This window comes from Stenella coeruleoalba, assembly GCF_951394435.1.
Source record: "Stenella coeruleoalba genome assembly, chromosome: 13".
NCBI lineage: Eukaryota > Metazoa > Chordata > Mammalia > Artiodactyla > Delphinidae > Stenella > Stenella coeruleoalba.
The window spans coordinates 873,923-896,734 of NC_137159.1; the positions used below are offsets into that span (position 1 = coordinate 873,923).

General features: G+C 46.6%; 1 long non-coding RNA gene across 1 annotated transcript; it reads right to left on the reverse strand.

The window, feature by feature from the left end:
• Positions 1–478: 478 nt before the first annotated feature.
• LOC307196153 lies at positions 479–21,995 on the reverse strand. Its single transcript, XR_013831052.1, has 3 exons — positions 21,767–21,995; positions 995–1,144; positions 479–561 (listed from the first exon to the last, which is right to left on the reverse strand). It is a non-coding gene; the product is annotated as an uncharacterized lncRNA (long non-coding RNA).
• Positions 21,996–22,812: the final 817 nt, after the last annotated feature.

The following is a 22,812-nucleotide window of genomic DNA, read 5'->3' on the forward strand; positions in this document are numbered from 1 at the left end:
GTCTTCCTCAGAGCCCTTCCCAAAGGGACCTGAGGTCAGTTACCAGGTGACTGTACATCTAGGAAAGGGAACAACCAGACTTTCGAGGGCTGAGTCAGCACTGAAATACGTCAACGTGAACCTCTGGAAAGCCAAAACACCCCTGTTTCTACCACCCAGCGCAAATCTATTTTATTCTACCAAGAACTGTAATCCATGTTTTTGAGAAACAGCTGGAGGTTTCCTCTTGGGCTTGTCTAGAGACTGAAAAGTTGACCAGGGGACACCAGATCAGCGGGCACTCAAGCTGCCATCATTACTGGGTGCTGTGTGAGCCACCAGGCCACACGGCTGTGCACGCACAGCAGGAATCGTCCAAGTGAAAATGACTTACTTCTTCTGATGCATGAGAGTCGCTTGGGCAGAGGAAGGTTTTGCCACAATGGTAAATAGAACATTTATCATGATGGTAAACAGAACATTCTTTGAATCCAAGAATAGTGGGGTTAGCAGAAGCAGCGCAGGCAGGGAAAGCAAGTCCACAGCCGGAACAGTTGTCTGTTGTAGTGACAAACTGCCGCCCTGTCCATGGAGGAAAGGGGTCCAATGCAACCAACCTACGACCACGTAGTTGGCCCGTCACCACCCCCTCTTGGAAGCAGCGCCCTTTCGGGGAAGAAGCTCTGCCACCAGCAGGCTGGGCGCTCAGCAACAGCAGTGGCCAGACCAGCCTTGGGGAGGGGTTGCCCATACGCACAGGCTTCACCCCTGTCGCTATGACCACTTTGCACGGGGGCCACCGAGCAAGTGGGGGCGTGGGGAGCAACATTCACACACTAACGTCGTCTTGTTCACCTGACTTCTGAAAGCCTCCTCTGTAGTGGATGCCATTGGAAGCTCTCACAGGGGTCACAGACATCATCGTGCTCTGCCCACTCCCCAGGCTCCCTGTCAGAGCCCCCAACCAACCAGCCAAGCCATGAGCCGCCATCTACGAACCAGTGCAGATCCTTACCTCCGGCTCTCTCTCCAGCTGGGCAAGGTGCCCACAGTTCCGTCCACTGGGAAGGTCTCTCTCCACGCTGTCCTCGAGGGAGGCCCTGGAGAGGGTCTGAGTGCAGCCACAGTCCCTTCCGTGCTGGTCCAGCAGGCTGCGCAGAAGCATCTGTAAACCAGACCCAAGCTTTTCTGTCCTCTCATATGGTCATAAGGAGCTTCCACGAGGGCTTGAGTTTGGGTGAGGGAGGGAGGGCAAGGCAGCAGGAGCTGTTATGGGACCCTAACCTCCTGGACCTGCCTGAGCCCGATCTTACAAATGGTTGGTTAAGGAACCAGCTGGGAAGCAAGGCTGGGTGCTGCCCCTGAATGCTTTGCACCAAGGAGGGTATATGTGCTGTTTCTTCCACAGCAGGGTTCACAGGTCCAGGGGTCAGGGTAGAGATGATAGGGACCCTCTCACCACCACCTGGTAAACCATTTCCAGCCTTGAAAACTGGATCCGCAGGCCTAGAGTTCTCGGTTGTCAAGGGGGGGAGTCTTCGTCCGAGGCTGCAACAAGGTGCCACTGACTCACGCTGAGGCCTGGCTACTTGGGGCTCCTCACGCCACTGACCCACCAGGCAGACAGAGGAGGGGACATGCTGAGCTGGCTTTCCCTGGGGATAGGCGGTTGGCCCTAGATCCTGGGGACAAGAGAGGACCAGCTGGGGCGTCCAGGGGTTTAGTGGGTCCTTCTTAATACTTCCACGTCCCAAAGTAAAATCTAAGGGAAAACTACAGGCAGGACCACAGACGCGTCGAACTATTCAGAAGCAAACGTTTGTCATCCCACCAGCTAGAGAATGTCAACCATACGATGGCAAAGGGAACTTGGAATGGGGGGTGAAGAACAAAAAAGTGACCATATCAACCCAGTGACGGTTACAGAAATGAGAACTGTAGTAGTTTTAAAGAGTAAAATATAATGAATAAATAAATATAAAACATAACACGTCAGTAAGTGTTAAAATTACCCATACACACGCACCTATATTTCCGCTTTATCTCTTGCTTATTATTTTAGACAAGGAAAATGGGTGGTACTTAACCCGTGCAGTTCATAGACCACATTTGAAGCCACATCTGGATCTGACAAAGGGGGCTGTGCATCACCAGAGATCCTGGACTTTGAAATAGATCCAGAGATTGCTGAGACTTTGTGTCTCTCCACTTGGCGGGAGAGGGTACATTAAGGAGAGCTATTCCTGGTGGTTGGACCCATGACGTCATCAAACAGGAGTCAAATACAGGCGGATACAAGAGAACTGATGCTGAGCCACAAATGAGTGCCAGCTGTTTGCCGTCTGCTTCCAGGTAGGACTGGACAGTGGGAGGTACTGGCGGGAGATTGGCAGGAGGAGGAGGGAGGCAGGGCCCCTCCCCTCCCCTCCCCTCCCCTCCCCCTCCCCTCCCCTCCCCTCCCTCTCCCCCCTCCCTTCCCCCTCCCCCCTGCTCCTCTGGCTGTGTCTCATGTGTGCTGCAGCTCTGGCTGGGCAGCTCCTCCCCCAGGGCCCCAGCCCCACCAGGCAGCCCCGGTGGCTCCAGCTCACACGGTGGTCCTTGCTCTTGGACACCTGGATTCACCCCCTGTCAGTGTCCTTTCTGCCTTTCCTGAAATGGCTAATGTCTGGGACAGCTTGCCTTCCACCGTGTTCTGCGGGCTTCCTCAGACATTGCTCCAAATTCCCCAGATCAAATTCCCACTGTCAATCTGTGCAGCTTAGGCCGTTTCCTGAGCCTGGCTGCTACCACGTGTGCCGTCACACCACTAGAATGTATAATGAATTTCCATCATCTCCCTGACTTTTGCTTCCCACAAAATCCAACCAAGCACAAATGTTTGTGAATCAACTGAAAAATCAAAGCCACACACAGCAGGGCCCTGCAAGGCACATCCAGAACCGGGACTGTTCTGGGAAGCTTCAGGGAAGCCTTGCCCTAAGAAAAGGACACAACTGTTTTGCAACAAACGGTTGCATGTCATGTCATCATATCAGTGTGACATGCTGTGAGGGCGGGGTCACAGCCCCCACGGGCTGTCCCGCGTCCCCAAGTTCACCTCTGCCCAAGTAAACACGCGAGGGGGGGAATTTCCATAAAGGAAATTTGTGTTCTGGAATTCAGCTCTTAGAAAATGGAGTGTAAAAAAACTTGGAATTTTAGAACAGATAAATGAGGAATTAGTCAGATGCTTTACCAAAAAAGAAAACAAATTATTTTAGGTAAGTATAAAATTCACAATACCTTTAAACACTGAGCCCCTGTGATGCATTTCAAGCACCGTTTTCAGGAACCTGGATCACTAGGACTCTTCTGCTGAGGCAAGGAGACAGGTAAATTACTCCTTTCCAAGCCGTGTCCAAGCTTTCTGTTCCCAGCTTGAAAGAAGCCTCCCTCCGCCGCCCCTTTCTTTTTGGCTGTGCCGCACTGCAGTTTGCAGATCTTATTGCCCCTACCAGGGCTGAAACCCAGGACCGAGGCAGTGAAAGTCCTAACCACTGGACCGCCAGGGAATTCCCATCCCCACCCCCCCTTTTTGAATGCTTAGGTAGTCAGGTGTTTATTTTCTAGTTCTCAACAAAAGCTGTAAGATTTTCAGTTTTTGGTAAGCACTGTCTTACCTTCTTGTTTATGGGGTGAAGGTAGCAGTTAACAAGCATGGTTCTAAGTGAAGCAGCAGAAGCCTATTGGCTCTAATTAGGGTAGAGGCAGGTCCGAGCCAAGGTGACCTGGCCAGGTTACTCTACTCTCAGGTCATCTGGGCGCTGGTTAGGAGTTAGGGGTGTCTACCCCACCACACACCTACTGAATCCGCATTCAACAAGGCTCCCAGGTGATGCACATTCGCGTGGAGCGTGGAGAAGCCCCGCGCTGTGGTGTAGGGGTTCCCACTAAAGTCATGAAACAGAACGGTTGTGCTTGGTGCACAGACTGGAGGTTTGAACCTGCTGGCTGTCCCTGGCAGGTCCCGCAGGGCTCCCCACATACCTGGGGCCTCTTCTGAGACTGGGGTCTCCTCTCCTCCCCAGCCCTGCCAGCACAAGGAGCATCTGTGGCCTCAGAAATGTGAGGTGACACCCATTGTCCTAACTGACTCACCAAATCTGCATCAAGGACTCTTTGACTCTATGTAATAGAAATCGGGACTTCCCTGGCAGTCCAGTGGTTAAGACTCTGTGCTTCCAGTGCAGGGGGCACGGGTTTGATCCCTGGTCGGGGCACTAAGATCCTGCATGCCACGTGGTATGGCCAAAAAAAAAGAAAAAAAAGAAATCCACTTACACCAGCTGAAGGGGGAAAAAAGGACTTGAGCATAAGGACAGGCGAGTAGATCACGCAACTCAAGGCAGCCTCGTGGGGGAATTTCCAGGACCTAGAACGTTGTTCCAAGTCTGCACATCCCGTGTCTTCTGTCTCTGTCTACATGATCAGCCCTAGCTGTCTCCTCACCTCCCCACCATACTCACCTAGAAGGTCTCCTTTCAGACAGAAACTTGGGGGGACCTGGATTTATTTTAATAAGGCACGGTCTCACTCACTAATGGCTTTACACAGAGAAGGAAATCTCTGGCTAAAAGGGTGAGTTTGAGGCATCACCCACTGACCTCGACTGATTGCCCACTCGGCCAATTCATAGACTACCCGCTGCTCTAGGAGAAGGAGCTGAAATTACCGACTAAACTGGTGAGAATTTGCAACGTGAACCCCACCTCCTTCCTCCAATCCGCCTCTAAAGTTCTTTACCTTGGAAGGCTGACCCTGCACTCCTGGCAGTCAAGGTTCAAGAGACAGAGGTCAGGGAATTAAATTCACAGCCCGTTCAGGCACGCACCAGGGAGAAGTTTGCCAACAGACTGAACAGTAACCTTGCTGCTGGCATCTGCAGACATTTGGGGTCCCACTGGCTTGTGAATGTGGCATTGTCCTTTGGGGCCACGGAGTCAGGAAACAAACAAAAGCCGCTCAGTTAGCACTGCACCGCTCTCCCTAGGGGTGGGTGGGGGCCAGCAGCAGCAAAGGACCAAGGGAAAGTTTCCCAAGTGGACAGCTCGATCAGCATGGTTCCTGTTGACTTCCTCTTCTGTTTGTTTTAAGTGACAGGCCTGGGGTTTGGCAGTACGGGGTCCTGTGATCTGAAAATCAAATACTGACAAGCAGCCGGGGAAGCAGACAGGAAACAAGGTCCAGGTTTAGATGACAGCATTGCTTTTTGGAAAGTGGAGTGCTGACCGCAAGCTTACATTCCACCCCAGGCTGCATCCAGACGGCACCGCAGTGACTTCCCAGCGAGAGTTCCCGAAGCCTGTGGGTGTAGAGACACCAGCCAACACAAGGCGCCTGCGGTCTGAATGTGTGCTTGAACGTGTTACTGCAGAAGCCTGATTTTCCTTTTTGCCTCAGATTTCTTAGTGTTCATCTCGGAGATTCTGGAAAATTCTAGCGCTACACAAACTACTTTTCTTTAACCATACTCTCTCCTAGTGAACTTATTCAATCCCCTAGTTTTAATGCTATCGTCTGGCTGATGAGTCCTAAGTGTGTCTCTCCCCTGAGCCCCAGGGCTGGATGTCTGCCTGGGGACCGAGATTTCTAATCCCATCTCAGACTCAGTGTGGCCACAACCAAACTTTGGAGCTCTGCCTACCTCTCCCATCTCCCAGTTTTCTTCAACAAGTTTATGGCCATCCTTCTGGCCGCTGCAGTCCAAAACTGAGGAATCATAATCAATTCCCCCCCGTCGACCGAAACAAATGCACAACCTAAAAGTTGTGAATTAAGTTTTATTTGGCCGACTTCTGAGAACTTAAGCCTGGGATGCAGAGGGCTCTGAGGGGCTTCTCTGTAAAGGCAAGGCAGTGGTGGCTAGGTTTTGGGTGGGGGAACGGAGCCAGGATATATAGGAGTTTTTGCAATAAAAACCAGGTCATCAGAACATCAAAAGATTACTGTTGATGAATTTAGAGCTTTTCTATGTATGGGAAGATGCAAGAGTCTGGGCTCATTGAAATCATTCCTTTGATGTGCACCTTAATGATCTAGGGCCAATATCCTGCTTTTCTCCATCCTGAATCTCCTCAGGGTGCACATCAAGGCGGCTGCAGTGGCTGGTGGCTTGATGGCCACAGCATCCTTTGTTTACTGATACGGCAGGTGACATTCTTCATCTTCACCCCTTTCCTAATACCACTAGAAAACAGCTCTCTACTCCTCCCAAATATACCCCGAATTGATCAATTCTCGCCATCTGGCTGGATAGAAGCAGGGTACAAGGCACCTCTGTCTCCACCTAGACCATATTGTGAAAACTTCCCTTCCTCTCCCTCTCTCACTTTTTTATTTTTACTGTTTTTTGCTTTAAAAAACGTTTTTGTTACAGAAAGTTTTAAACATATAAAAAGCAGAGAGAATAATATAATAAACCTCCTTAAACCTACCACCCAGCTTCAAAAAATCAACATCTTGCACATGTTATTTTTATACTTCTTCCCCACAAACACTGGTACTTTGTTTTGTTTCAGAATATTTTAAAGCAAATCTCTTATATCATGCCTTTCTTCCTATAAATACTGTAGTATGCCTCTGTAACTGATGAAAAGTTTTTAAGAAACATACCCACTATACTATTATCATATGTCACAAAATTAAGTTTTTTTCATATTGTACATATTGTCTTAAGAACCTATTCTTACAATTGCTCTGGTGGAATCAGGATTCAAACAAATTCCACATAGTATATTTGGCTAATCTGTCCCTTAAGTCTCTTTTGTAACCATCCTTCCCTTCCCTTTTTATGCCATTAATTTTGGGAGGACCTGGTCGCTTGTCCTCTGGAGTTTTCCACATTCTGGATTGACTGATGACATCCTCATGATGTCATTTAATTGTTTCACTGTCCCTGCCATTCCCTAACGGGCAGTTAGTGTTACAGGCTCGATGAGATCGGGTTCCATTTTTTGCAGCAGACTATGCGTAAGTGGTGCTGAAAGCCTCCTAGTGCCTCACCCAGGGGTACAGGGTCTACTGCCCCAGTTCTAGTGAAGCTATGGTTGACCTGTGGGTTCAAGTGTCTTACTTAATTTTAAATAGTCTAAAATTCAGAACTCCAAATCAAAATTAATGAAATGGTGCTCTAACTTTACAGATTCTATGGGAATTCTATTTGGGAATCAAAGCCCAGAGCCTACACAGTAGGTGGGATGGGTTGAAGATAAGGGATGGGGTTGAGACCTGGAGGTGAGGCGTCTGAAAACCGCAGGCCACTTGTCTCCCTGCTGGGATCACATACTGAGTGGACACGGTCCTGAGCGGCCAGGTCTGGCCCTCACCCCCCCTCCCCCCACGAAGCAGCCCCTGGCTCCGTGCTGGCCTCCTGGAGCAGGGCCTCTGCTCGAAAGGGGCTGCACCAGGCATCACACTGGCTTTTACTTTCTACTTTAAAGAGAAAATGCCGGCTGCTTCGCAAGGACCGAAAAATCCGGGTCTCACAAGAGTGGAGGCATCAAGAGGCATCCCTCGCATATTTTAGGAAAATGATGAAACGACCTTTTGAGTTCTGAGAGTTTAAGAAAAAGCTGTCAAGAGAGTGCTGGTCAGCGAGAAGTCGGGGATGGCGAGGTGGTAGCTCTGCGTTTAGGAGGGGCTGTGGCAGGGCCGGTGCTCTCAGCCTTCACGTCTTCCTGACCACCCACTGCAGGCTGCACCCCAAAGAAGACAGGTCGATGGGACTCCCCTAAGGACCCCTATTATGAGGGGTATCCTGTGTGCACTAAGAGGGAGGGGCAGGAAGGAAAGGAAGGAGATAGACTGCACTTCGAGGCTATCACCTCCCAAGAGCACGTAAGAGCTTACGCACAACTGGTCTAAAATCAAAGTACAGCCTGTGACTTGCATTCCGAGCTGTGCAGAGGGACATCTGAGTTAATCGCAGCGTGTGCTACCTTGTTAAGTTCCTGTAACAAGCCTATGAGATGGTAGGGATCACTCATCTTTACTTTGCTGATGAGAAAACTGAGGCTCAGAGAAGTAAATCATATTGATCTAAGTCTTACAGCTAGTAATATATTTGATTTCTAAAAATGAATTCTGGGACTTCCCTGGTGGCACTGTGGTTAAAAATTCACCTGCCAATGCAGGGGACACGGGTTCGAGCTCTGGTCCAGGAAGATCCCACATGCCACGGAGCAACTAAGCCCGTGTGCCACAACTACTGAGCCTGCGCTCTAGAGCCCGCAAGCCACAACTACTGAGCCCGTGTGCTGCAACTACTGAAGCCTGAGCACCTAGAGCCTGTGCTCCACAACAAGAGAAGCCACTGCAATGAGAAGCCCGTGCACCACAACAAAGACCCAACACAGCCAAAAATAAATAAATTAAAAAAAAAAAAGAATTCTGTAGCACTGTCCTCTGAAAGACCTAGAAACAATGATAAGCCCAATAGCAGTGAGCACCTTAGAGATCCTTACAGCATTTCTCAACAAAAAACTAGGCTGCCTTAGAGAACTGTCCAATTCCAGGTATGCAGAAGACAGTGTACCAAGGAACTTGGAAGATACTGTCATATTGGGAAAGAAAAGAGTTGTGTCAAAGGTGTTATCAGCCAATATGAGAGCCAATCAAAGGTTAGAAAAACCCTCTCGAGTTAGCTTATAATATGAAAACTAGAGCATAAAAAATAATTTCAGAAGGCAGAAGCCCAGTAAACGTGTTAAAGCTCAGAACTCGTCATGATGTCTTTGTACAGATCACTGGTCGTCTCTGGAAGATGCTAGGAAACCATTTTGTTGTTTGGAAAACCTGCAAATAAAGGGGAAACCCAGGCATGTACCCTTCTTTTCCTATATGAACTATACCTCAGGGTAACCAAATAATTGATGAGAAGAAGTTTCCTTTTATAGGAGTAGACCAGCTAACAATTGAAGAAGGAATGACACAATTAGAAGGTCAACATTTTGGCCCTCTAATGAAATAACGGATCCGGGCAGGCACTGATCTTCCACACCCGCTACATACAAACAACAGCTCTTGTGGGTCTGCTGTTAAAAGTGTTCTTGCCAAAATGGAGCCTGAGTGTGACTCAGCCTTAGATAGGACACCAATTTTCAGGAAATAAGGAGACAGAAGATCATGTTAAATGACACTATGGGGATGCAGTTTGCAAAATCTAGACTGTGGGAGCTCGACAGCAAAGATGGCCCAGTTTCTTCATCAAAAAAAAAAAAATGTTGATGGGTAACTGGGGGAACCTATCAGTTAAAAGAGATTTAAGAGACATAATGAGAATGACTGATTCAAATGCATGAACCTAATTTTTAAAACAACCAAATTATTTAGAAATATGAGAAAATTGGAGAAATTTGAGCACTCTGAGTATTTGATGACATTAAGGAATTCTTGCCAGTACTTTAGGCGTAACAGTATTGCGATTGTGTGTGTGCGCACATGCACACAAACGCGTTTTTTCAATCTTGAGTTTTAGTAAGAATTTAAAAATACAAACATTTCATAGAGGACCAGGAATTTCCAAATTACACATGCCCATGTCCTTCACATTCACACACCCTGGTGACGTGTAACCTGGCAGCACAGTAAGTTCTTTTATTTTTACTATCTGTAGAAAACTGGCAAATTTATATTACAAAATTACCAGATGCAATTTTAGACATTTCAACAATGCTTATGAACACTTTTTTTGATGTCCGGGTTTGCTTCACAATAACATGAGATGGGGAAAGTGGGTAGGTGAATAGATGAAAGACAGTTTCAACAAAACGTTGATAACTGTGGAACTTGGTTTGTGGGGACACTGGGGTTCACATACCTTCCCTTATTTTTAACATTTTCCAAAATGCAAAGTTAACAACATAAAAACCACCCAGAGGGCTTCTCTGGTGGCGCAGTGGTTGAGAGTCCGCCTGCCGATGCAGGGGACACGGGTTCGTGCCCCGGTCCGGTAAGACCCCACATGCCGCGCAGAGCAGCTGGGCCCGTGAGCCATGGCCGCTGAGCCTGCGCGTCCGGAGCCTGTGCTCCGCAATGGGAGAGGCCACAACAGTGAGAGGCCCGCGTACCGCAAAAAAAAAAAAAAGAAAAAAAGGAGATTCGGGCTTTGAAAACACAAGGAATCATATAATTTCTAAGTATTGCTGTGAACCCTCCATTATGCTTGATGCACCCTTTCAGAAAAAAATAGAGGGCAGGAAAAAAGAAAATTCCCAGCCCTTTAAGAGCAGGAAGTTCCTCATTGACACTATGGATAAAATGGACAACTGATGGGAACATGCTGTTAGCACAGGAAACTCACCTAATGCACTGTGGTAACCTAAATCGGAGGGAAGTCCAAAAGGGAGGGGATATCTGTATGTGTACGGCTGATTCATTTTGTTATGCAGTGGAGGCTAACACAACATTGTAAAGCAGTCATACTCCAATAAAAATTAATTTAAAAAAATAAATAGGGACTTCCCTGGTGGCGCAGTGGTTAAGAATCCACCTGCCAACGCAGGTGTCATGGGTTCGAGCCCTGGTCCGGGAAGATCCCACATGCCGCGGAGCAGCTAAGCCCATGCACCACAAGTACTGAGCCTGCGCTCTAGAGCCCATGAGCCACAACTACTGAGCCCACGTGCCTAGAGCCCGTGCTCTGCAACAAGAGAAGCCACCGCAACGAGAAGCCCATGCACCGCAACAAAGAGTAGCCCCTGCTCGCTGCAACTAGAGAAAAGCCCACACGCGGCAATGAAGACCCAACACAGCCAAAAATAAATAAGTAAATAAATTTATATTTTAAAAAAAAAGGCTCAGCCATCAGGCTGGATTTGGCACACACACCCAATAACAACAACAACAACAAAGAGCAGCAAGTTCCCTGGGTTCTCTTTCCCTCTTAACCTTGCACTGTTAGAAAATATAAATGACCTTTTGTAAAAGGCAGGTCAGAGCCTCTAGGTTACAACTGATTCCCTCGCAGAGTTTCCGAAGTAAGATCACTGTTTCACTGAAGGCTGCAGAAAACTCTGGAGAAATGTCTGGTTTTTCCTTCGAGCAGATTTGGCCTAATGCTTATATCCATCACTGAGTACAAATACTCTTTGAATTCAGAAGGTAGAGAACAAGTGCACTTGAAAAAAATCTGAATGAATCCCTACAAAGGGGGAGATGCTGCAGATGAAACCACTTTGACGTGAACGGTCGATGTGACGACAGAAGCATCCTAAGCACTGGGCAACAAGCTCCTCTTTCCAAGAATATTGGCGAGAAAACCCAGGGGTGCTGCGCTAGATTGCTCCGTGTCTGCTGGAAAGGGGTTTGGCCAGCAGCGTCATCTTCTGGGCCCAGGCTCCGTTTGGAACGTGACCGGAGCACCACTGGAGGTGGGAAAAAGTCCCCAGCCTCTATTTACAGCAAGAAACACCATCGCAGAGGGTTGGCAGAAGAAACAGGGAGTCTTACAAGAACATCATCTCAACAATGCAACACCCTAGGCATCTGAACTGTTTCTTAACAGTTTTAGTAGTTTTTAACCGTTTAGTGCTTTTTAGGAGAACCAGTCCTAGTAGCTGAGACCATGCCCTCATAAATGAGCCAGTAAAGGAATCTAACAGACAGCAATAGTGTATTATAACCATCAGTCTTGCCAAGAACTAAATGATTCTTAAGTTCAACTACTCCTAAAAAGCCCTGCCGTGGACCACAGTGAGTCATCAGCTCCACCCTGGCTGGAGTTTACCTGCTTTTGGGAAAGGGATCCTGAAATACTACTACTAAAAAGAAAAGATAATTATGCAATGTGATAGAGGTGCTAATTATCGCTACAATGTATAAATGTATCAAAGTAACATGTTGTACACCTTAAATTTATATGTTATATGTCAAATATATTTCAATTAAAAAAGAAAGTAAAAAATTTTAAAAAGAATCTAAATGAGAATTAAACAAAGGAAACCCTGTTGCTGAGATTCCATTAAAACATTTTTTTATTACTGTGCAAACCTACTATACAGTACATGGGGACTCAGGAATTGATCTGATTAACACATTTGTGAAAGCTAAGTCTAACTGGACTGATTTTTAAACGAGTCAACAGAAGAGGTTGCACAGAAGGCCCAGCCCTGTCACTGTTACCTTTGGCAGGTGGCTTAGCCCCACTCTAGAGGTGCCTTCAAAGCAGGTTCAGAAAAAACAATAACAAAACACTCAGTCCAAGCACACGACTTGCACACCTGGTGGGGAATTTGGAACTTGAGTTTGCATTTATGGGACATAAAAAGGGAAGTTCCAGGGACTATTAAATCTCATGTTTTCAGAGAGCAACCCAGTGTCTTCCCCTTTAAAGGGACTTAACCTGCTTCTAGTGAGTGCTACCAATACTTGAAATGCTTTATCTCAGTTTGAATAATAGTTGAATAATAGTTTTATTGAATAACAGTTTTATTCTGTTACCTTTTTTAAAAAACTGTAAGTTGCAATAAGAGCACAAAGAATTTCCATGCATCTTTTGTCCTGATTCTTCAAATGTTCACATTTTGCCACACCTGCCCTGACCTTCTCTGGCTCTTGCTTTTTTCCCTGAATCATATGAGAGTAAGTTGCAGACGTGATGTCCTTAAGTGCAGATAGTTAGTGTGTATTTCCCAGAAGCAAGGACAGTCTCTTACATAACCACAGAACAAAGACCAAAACCAGGAAACTATCATCACACAATACCATTATAATCTACAGGCCTTATTCAGACTTGGTCAATTTAGCTTAATAATGATACTGAGCAGGGCCCTGTGGGGCTCCTGGGCACAAAGCCTTTCTGTGTCCCCCATTTCTTTTCTTTTCTTTTTTTTTAAATAGTAGGTTTTTTGTTTTTGTTTTTGGCTGTGTTGGGTCTTCATTGCTGCGCGTGGGCTTTCTCTAGTTGTGGTGAGCGGGGGCCTCTCATTGCAGTGGCTTCTTGTTGCAGAGCACGGGCTCTAGGCACGCGGGCTTCATAGTTGCGGCACGTGGGCTCAGTAGTTGTGGCTCGAGGGCTCTAAAACGCAGGCTCAGTAGTTGTGGCACATGGGCTTAGTTGCTCCACGGCATGTGGGATCTTCCCGGACCAGGGCTCGAACCCGTGTCCCCTGCATTGGCAGGCGGATTCTTAACCACTGCGCCACCAGGGAAGGCCCCCCCCCCCATTTCTTTGATCACAGAAAACAGACTTCTTCCAGCCCCCGTGACCTTCCCTGAGTTCCAATGGGCAGATTCAAGCAGTTGTTAATTAGGGGAGGGAAGGGATGTGAGACCAGGGAGAAACAGTCAAGAGCAGCCTTGGGGCAGGGTCCTGTTTCCCCATCAACAGATAGACACAACAATATCTTTGAGCTATTTTGCAGATACTGAAACTCCCTCCAGGTGGGAGAAGTTAACTGTCTGCTGCCCACAAGCATGTAGACCCCAGACCAGTTGGAACCAGAAGGTTGATGATGCCAACTCCCGATTACCTCACCACCAGCCAATCAGAAGAGTGTCCACGAGCAGACCATGCCCTCTTTGAACAATTACTATAAAACTTCTATCTTCTCCAAGGAGGGGGACACATAGTTTTTCAAGGCAGGAGCCCGCTGTGTCCCCCTTTGCCTGGCAAAGTAATAAAGCTCTCCTTTTCTATTTCACCCAAAACTCTCTCCGAGATTTGATTCAGCACCGGTGCACGCTGAAACTGAGCTTTCGGCATCAAAAACGTCCTTTTAGCAAAAGAAAAGCCTGGCTCCTGTGCTGCACTTGCTGTCGTATTTCTTCAGTCTCCTTTAATCTGGAACAGCTCTCAGTCTTTGTCTTCCACAGGCTTCACAGTTTGGAAGACTACACTTCAGTACACTGTAGAAAGTCCCTCCATTTGGGCTGCTCGGCTGTTTCCTAATGACTCCGTTCAGGTCATGCACTTTTGGCAGAGACTTCATAGAAGCCGTGTGTTTTTCTAGTGCAACATATCAGGAGCTGACGTATAATCATTGTTAACAGGAAAACTGTATCTCGGTATGCCCTTCTCAGTGAAATAAGAAACCATAAGAATTCTAAACTATCATCGGATTCGTAATAACTGTAGTACGATTCTTTGATTATGTATCAATTTCCAGTCGTAGGGAGAGTAGAGACTGGGTCTCATCCACGTTTATGACTTAGCAGTAGTGAAGGGCATGACCTCCAGTTGGCACCCACCATGGGAATGAGAACCGCCCGTCTTTCGTTTTGGTTTCCACTGTCTCCCCCCATCTCCGTTTCTTCCTCAGCTCAGACAGGGTCAGAAAGTCCAGTCCAGGTGCAGCTGCCTCTCAGGATGTGCTGTGTGGCTCCACTGGTGAGCAGTGGCTAAAACGTCCTCACCCACCACTTGACAAGGTCGGATCACTGAAAAATAAACGATTAAAATTTGAGGGACTTCCCTGGTGGTCCAGTGGTTGAGACTTTGCCTTCCAGTGCAGGGGATGAGTGTTCGATCCCTGGTCTGGGAGCTGGAATCCCACATGCCTCGGGACCAAGAGATCAAGGCATAAAACAGAAGCAGTACTGTAATAAATTCAATAAAGACTTTAAAAATGGCCCACATCAAAAAAAAAATCTTTAAAATACGATATGCCAAATAGTTATCTCGCTTCTGCTAAACACTGAAGTTGTGTAAAGTGGACTAAAGAACTAGATCACAAACAGTCAAAAACTGTTCTTTTTGCAATTTCAGAAAAACTTAGGATAAAACATCATCAGTTTCAGGATTCTCCATAAACTGGTAATAACATTTAGGCTCTTGCCATAGCCCACGTGCAAGTGGGCGCTGGCACATGACAAAATAAGTAAACGTATCAGCAGTGCAATATTTAACGAGAAAGCGATGATCATGACTGTTTACCAGTGTGAAATAAAATTCATATTTTATGGCAAGACAAGAAAAATTTAAACATAAAAAATTCTTCTCTGCCCTTTGGCCTCCTCTCTCCCCTCACTGAGCATTATGTATCTGCATTAGGCATCCACCAAGGCTCCCCATCAGCTAGAAATACCTGCTCGACCATAAAGAGTAACATTCTCCCAGCATCAACAAGACAACTCCTTAGAAGATAACGCTCCTTCTGGATCTTGTAAGCGCTCACGCGGCCCACCAGGACTGTGCTTAGACCTGGATTATGTAAACTGTCAATGATATGTCACTGGAAGGGAATTCCCTGGAGATCCAGTGGTTAGGACTCTGCATTTTCACTGCAGGCGCCTGGGTTCGATCCCTGGTCGGGAAGATCCTGCAAGCCGCGCGGGTCAGCCAAGTGAAATAAAATAAAATTAAATAAATAAATAAATAAATAATGTCATTTGATGTACAGCCCACTTTCTCAAAAAACTTGACTGTGCCTTGACTTCTAATGGGTGGAAGAATTCTCAGAGCTTTCTGAGATGTTCTTCCCAGATTATAAAATAAATAAAATCTTCCATTTCTTTCCTAGATCGCCTGATTAATTTTTCATGGACACCAGGTTTTTACTTCTTCATGGATACTCATTTGTTGTTGTGACTTTATATTATTTGCAAATAACTAATATTATAGCCATCATCCCCCACCTTCTGGGGCTTACTGTGCTATCAAGACATCAGCTCTCAGCCTAGCTGTCCATTTTCCAGAGATGACCTGTCTTTTCTCTCCGATTTGTTTTAATGTCTTCTCTTTGTTTCATGTTCGTCAGTTTAAGTATGTCTCTAGGCCTGGGTTTTTGTGGTTTGTTGGACTTCCTGGTCAATGACTGGTGTTTTTCCATCAGCTGGGGAAAATTCCCAGCCATTGTTTCTTTAAATATTGCTTCTTCTTTCTCTCTATTCTCTCCTACTGAAATCCTAAATGCATGTATCTTTGATGTCATCCTATCCTTTCTGTGTCTTAACTTCTTTTTTACACTAGAATAAAATCTGTCTCTCTGAGCTATATTCTAGAAAAATTCTTCAAATGTGTCTTCCAGTTGATTGTTTTTCTCTCCTGGTGTAAGGCTGTCCCTTAAGTTTATTTTTTGTTTAAATGTCAATTATTATACATTTTATTTATGAACATTTTAATTCTTTTTCAAGTAATCTTATTCAACTTACAGTCTCTTGTTACTTGTTCACATTTTTGTGCTGACTATTGAGAAGGGACATGAGAAAATCCACGCCCTGAAAAAGCTTACCATGTAGTAGGAAAATAGGCAGGTAGAAAAACTAAATCACAGCATCACAGGGGAAACGCAACAGGGAACACGCAACATATAATATAGCCAGGTCATCAAAAGCTTCTCGGAAAAAGTGACAAACTGCAATCAAAACCACCAGTTAATCCATATTTCTACAATGGCGTTCATATGGTATCAGCTGCTGCACAAACTAGATTTTTAAGAGAATTAAATAGAATCAACTCTCAGCTATAGGAGAAGCACATGTCCGCTGACTCTGAAAATCAGCCAGTCGGTGGGAGTCTAGGAAGCTAGCTGTCTCTTAGGCTGAGTCCGACACCCATTTTCTGTGCTGTTAGGTATCATCCGTTTGCCCCCAGATTCATTCTCTAGCCAAGTTTCCTTTTTAGCCTTGTCTTCACCGCCACCCACCCCTGAGAATCGCTGCAGGAGGTAGAGGAGGGCCGGACAGCAGTGACATGTCCTTCTGGGGGGCAGGCCCGGCGGGGGTGGTGGTGGTGGCGCAGCTTCCCTGGGAGCCTCAGCCTTCCCTGCTGGTTCCCTTCCTCCTGTCTATTCTTTTAAAAATCATTACTTCATTTGAAAGTCTTTCCCAAAATTTTAGCTGAATGTGCCTTGTGACTGCTGCCAGGACCCGCCCCGAGCAGTTCTCCCAAACCGGTTTCCACCGAGCATTAGCACAATAAAAAGGAACGACAGTAAGTTTATGGCAACTTATTAAGATTTTGGAGCCGAAAGGAACTGGAATGGAAAGAAACCCAAAATGGTACCTGTGTACTTCACCTTGGACAGCACGTATTGAAGAGATAACGTGACACCTGTTTCCTCCCACCTGGCTGCTGCCCACACCCAGTTCCAGCCACAGGGGTCAGCGTGGGCCCCACGGTCAGGGCGGCCTGGCCTTTTAAAAAGGCTTTGCTGAAACCCTTCAGGGAGCTCGAGGCTTTTCAGGGCAAGAGCCACCTCGTCTCCTTGTATGGCCTTGCAATAAACCTTTCTCTGCTCCGAACTCTGACGTTTCAATTTGTCTGGCCTCAGTGTACATCGGGCACATGAACTTGCATTAACATCATATGTGGACAGCAAGAACTGGAAGAGATGGTACTGCAATCCGATGATGACCATGAGTCAACAGTTCACACAACCTTCAGAGAACCAGTGCTCTCAGGGTATTTTCAAAATATTTATTTCAAGTGTTTAATCTTGGAAACTTTCCATCCTTATACATCTTTAGCTGTTACCCCACAAGTCTTCCCTGATCCTCCAGATGGAAATGATCTCATCTTCTTGAGAAATAAAATATCGCCCGCCATATCAGTAAAGAAAGGATGTCACAGTCATCAGCAATTGCACCCCTCCAACCATGAGTTGGTGAGCCCTGAGGGGACTCAGGAAGGAAACAGAGAACACCTGCCATCTAGCAGCCATCAGACTGCAGCCACTCTGGTGAGCCTTGAGGAAGCTCGGGATGTGAAAACACAGGATACTGGCCCCAGATAGCTGAGGTGCATATCAAAGGAATGCTTTCAGTGAGCCCAGACTCTTGCAACTTCCCATACAGAGAAAAGCTCTAAATTCATTGAGATATCTGGTTTTCTTTAGTTAACAATAATCTTTTCACGTTCAGGCTACCTGCCCTTTGTTGCAAAACTTTTATATAACCTGGCTCTCCCCTCCCCTCCCTGGAGCAGTTCTCTCAGGGTTACTTGAGATGCTGCCTCCCAGGTCTGAGGTCCTAAGAATATCTGCAGAATTAAACAGAACTCTCAACTTTTAGGTTGTGTAATTTTTTCAGTCAACATTCTAAACCTCAGCGTCACCTTGTCTGTAGAAGCCACACAGATGTTTTTCTTACTCGTTCCTGCACTGCAGCTATTTGGGGGCATGTTCTGCTTCACTTCTGACTGGGTCTCTTAAGGGCAGAGCCTGGGACCTGGATCACTGTTTCCTCAATGGGGGAAGCACACTGCTGCTCTCCTTGTATGAGATCAGAGTGACTTTTAATGAATAAATATCAGCAAATATATATATACACATACACACTTATACAAATATTTTCATACTTAACACTCAAATTGGTACCAAGTGGGATTGAGATTTTAAAATAAATTATTTAGTAAATATTTATAAAGCTAATTTTTATGTTAAGGTAGAGATTTATCATTTTTCAAGCTTGTGGAAATAAGGCCCAGTAAAATAAAAATCAATATGATTTATTTTTCAAAAACTACTTTAGGGCAAGTAATGTTTGTATTTGCTTGTGGCTACTCAGTAGGATTTATAATTAGTAGGACACATAATTGCCAACTTGCTTGCCAAGAACATGAGATTCCTCTAAAGGGAAAGGAATAATGATCTCACTTAAATTTTTTACGGTTTAAAAATATATACTGTTTAAAAGTAGCCTGAATGTACCACCTGAGCTGGACCGCTGTGCAAAGGTAGCATGTCGTCATGTTGGCGAAACGTGTGAAACAGAGAAAGGTATAAAGCAAGCAGACAGACTTTGCTGTATGGCAGCTATTGGCACAACATTGTAAATCGACTATACTTCAATAAGGAAAAAAAAAGAAAATCTATTCCATGTAATTTAAAACAAAATAATTAGCACATTAAAAAAAACGCAGACAGCTTTGGGGAGAAAAGGATGAGTTTAGCAGAAATTATTAGAACACAAACGTGGACATAAGTGAGGGAAGCGTACACGTGTAAACTGATGTGGCCACATTCGGGAAAATAGGAAACACCCTTTTTTAATGGTTAGTGATTAGCTGCCTGTGACAGAAACCAGGAGACGGGACCCCTGCCGTCCCCCGGGCCTCGTGAGTGTTAGGGGGCGACCGCAGGCCGTGCTTTGAGGACCCTCCCAGAAAACCGCCAAACAGAGGGCCATGGGGCCGCCCCGTCTTCACCACCCGGAAGACGGAGAAGCAGGAAGTCAGGCCCCGCCGCCGCCGCACCAGGACCAGCGCTTCACATCACACAGCCGCCCGCGAACAGCAGCACAGCACGAGGCCCCAAACAAAAGCGCGCATCGACATCAACAGGAGAAGAGAGAAACTGTTACAGTCACGCAACTACACAGCAAGGAGAGTAAACAATTACCACCATAAGCGAGAACATGGACGAATCTTACAAATACTGTTGAGCAGAAAAGTCAGACACAAGGAGTACAAAACAGTCAAAATGAATCTTTGCCATCAGAGTCACAGGCCAGGAGAGGGTCGCCCTTGTAAGGAGGGCAGGGACTGGAAGGGGCGTGAGAGGGTTTTCTAGGGCTGGTATCGCCTTGTGTCTCATTCTGGGTGACCCGTTACACAGCTGCTGTGATGAGTTTATTGAAAAGTCATCAGTGTATACATAGAATTGAGTGCTTTCCGTATGCATTTTCTTCACTTCCATACAGAAGTCTGGGTTTTTGCCTCGGCTGTGGATCCAGGCCCGCACTGCCCCAGCCGCGTCCACACCAGGGATGGGTGCCTCCACACGGCTCTAGCATCCCAAGGCTAAGGACCACACCAAGACTCTGCTCCCAGAGGAACCCCACGGCCAGCCTGCCTGTGGGTGACACAGCACTGTAGCCCACACCTCACTTTGATCTCTCTAACCTGAGAGCAGCAGTTTGGAAGCCAGTCTAAGTAAAATTCCCAGATTTGCAGGTCTGACAGGCATAGCTATGAGTGGGAGAGACGTGAGGCTTGGACGGGGCTGCAATGGAGTTGTGTGACCGCCTGCAGACCAGCCCACTCCCCTTCTGCTCCCTGGTGCTCCTGCCGTGGCCTCTTCCGCGCAATCTCGCCGCGTCTCAGGGACAGTCATGCTTTATCACTTAGATTTTTATCGTGAATGAGTTCAGAGAAGCAGCACAGTGAGGGAGAACAGAAGTGCCGTGACACAGAAGACCAAAGAATGCCTGTCTTGTTCTTTTTTCCCTTGTGCAATATTCCAAACATATAGAAAAATATAGTAAATGTCTACCCATCACCCAGCTTTATCATATTTAAACATCTTGCTATGTTTGATTCAGATTTTTTTAAAGAAACAAAACTCCATAGATACAGTTAAGTTTCTCCACTTCGTTCTCCTTTTCCCCAGAGGTAAAGATCAGATTAAATGTGGTATACATTACCCTATGCCTTTTTATGATTTTAGAAAAGGAAGAAAACAGCCTGATTTGGTGAGAAAAGAGGGAAAAAGAACTCCTGCTTTAATTCCACTTGTTATGTGGTCAGTACTTTATTTAGTATTTTAAACCATCCTCACGATATATCATTTGAATCTCAAAACCACTAAGTGTGATGCGCTGTACATACAGCATTTATCACCTCCAATGTATAGATGAACTACTGAAACTCAAAATACATAGGTGCCTAGGTTTAAATGGCAAGTATGGCAGATCAATTTTCCAGTTATAAAGAAATAGTGGTCGCTTTCAAGGACAAAGTAATCTAGGTTTTTCATGAGTCAATTATATCTAAGTAAGTATTTTAAAATACTAAAAGCAATACTAACTGAGGGTGAGATCAACATGAATTGATGAAAAATCTGAATTATAAGATGTGACAAGTGCAATTCATTTCTATTTAGCAAACTCAAACTAGGCTGACAAATGTCTGCTTCAACATAGGTCCTGGGGTTAGCGAACACGTAGCGCGACCTGCAGCTAAGTTTCTGGGGCAGGAGAACAAGCATCCATATCACACGAGTTTCTAATTAAAATGACCTCAAGGTCTAGCCTGGCACTAGTGGCAGAATTAGCCTCGAATGAAAGGCACATGGTGGTGGTTTAAAGTCCCCCTCGCCCCCAGCAACATTTCGCTTAAATACTCCTCTATTCTGTTCACTTGCTCCACAGTTAGTTAAGGGATTAATTGCAACACAGCCCACACCTGAATAAACAGATACCTGTGTTCAAGCAAGAGACGGCAGGAAGTGCGTGGAACCCGCCGCAAGCAGAAGGGTCAGAGTCTATTATCCCCGCCAGGGAGGAAGGAGGAGCTGACCTCCAGGAACATAGGGGAGGTTCCCGCAAAACAGTTTTGTATGATGGGCTGAACCATGGCGTTGTTTTCATCTTAGCCTCAGACCACATCCAGGCCCCCATGGTCTCCTTTGAACACTTTGATGCAAACAGCTGCCACAGTAGGGGATGCAGAGCTTCCCTCCTGGAGCCTGCAGACTGACAGGGGATGCCGAGCCCTGATGGTGCACAGAAAGGCGACCATCATATTTCTGTAGACTTAAACGGGCACAAAGATGACGCAGGAGAAGATGGCCATCCGGTGCTCCCCACCGCAGGCTCTCCTGGGTCCTCTCTCCCTTCTTTCCTCTCCCCACCCCAACCTTACCAATCTTGCTGTGGAGTCTTTTCAGGACGCTAAATTTGTTTGAAGGTGGTTTTCCAGCTTTTTGATCAAGGAATGCACGGTTTTCTAGTGGCGATTAAGGTTTAACGTGTTACCTCTCCTGGAAAGAACTTTGCCAGGAACAGGCATTGGGCAAGGCCTTGGGGAAGATAACCAGGGTGGGATGGCTTTTAAACGGACAACATGGCCTCACACAGACCCCAGACTCACCTCCTAGCAGCTCTCCACCAGCGCCACTCAGCACAGGTCTGAGGAAAAGCAGCTCCAGATGCACCCTTCTTGGAGATCCGAAAGCTGTGGGCAAAGTATAGATGGCGGGAGGGCCAGGCGGCCAGAAGAGCCGTTCATTCCTCAGTCTTTAAACAGCTCCTGAGAGGAAGCACGTTCAGGGTGGCTGGGCGAGACGAAGACACCTGCTTTTGGGAACAGACAGGGTCCAGAAAACCAGGGCCCCGGGAGCGGGGGGCGCGCAGCGGCAAACTGTCAACTGGTCAGGGTTGGGGACGGAGGCAGGGAATGGGCAGCGGCAGGAAGCGACCCCGCTGCCTGCGCATCTCGGAGAAGGGTGCCGGGCCTGGAGAGGGCCTGCTGTGGGCAGCGAAGGGCTGGAAGTGAGACAGGAGACCGGAAGCCGGCGCGGGCGGCGGTGGCGGAAGCCCTGGGGCGGGCGTGCGCACGCCTCCCGCTGCAAGGGCGCCCCGGGGCGGGAAGCCCAATACCAGCTTTTTCTCACTTCTTCAATGTCTGCATTCCATATAACCCAGCAGAAACTGGGTAAATCATTTTAAATCAAGGAGAGAGGGCAGCCTGAATTAAAGAAAAGTCCAATACCCAGAAGTATAGAAGGAACCGTTAGCTGGAGTTACACGGAGATGCAAATGGCGGAGAAATGAGTAGCCTTTACTTTCCGCCCTTTCTTCTTCTAACTGTCCATGAGCATACACTTTTTAAAATATAAAAATAGTAAATAAATTAAAACAAGGCATTTTTATTCATTTGAAGTTCATGCGTAGTTAATTGGGTATCAAAGTTGTAGCGAGTAACATTTTTTAAGAGTAGTTTGCAAGCAATGAGCAAATATCCTTAAAGATTCTGTCCTTGGGACTTCCCTGGTGGCGCAGTGGTTAAGAATCCGCCTGCCAACGCAGGGGGCACCCGTTCGAGCCCTGGTCCGGGAAGATCCCACAGGCTGTGGAGCAACTAAGCCCATGTGCCACAACTACTGAGCCTGCGCTCTAGAGTCCTTGAGCCACAAC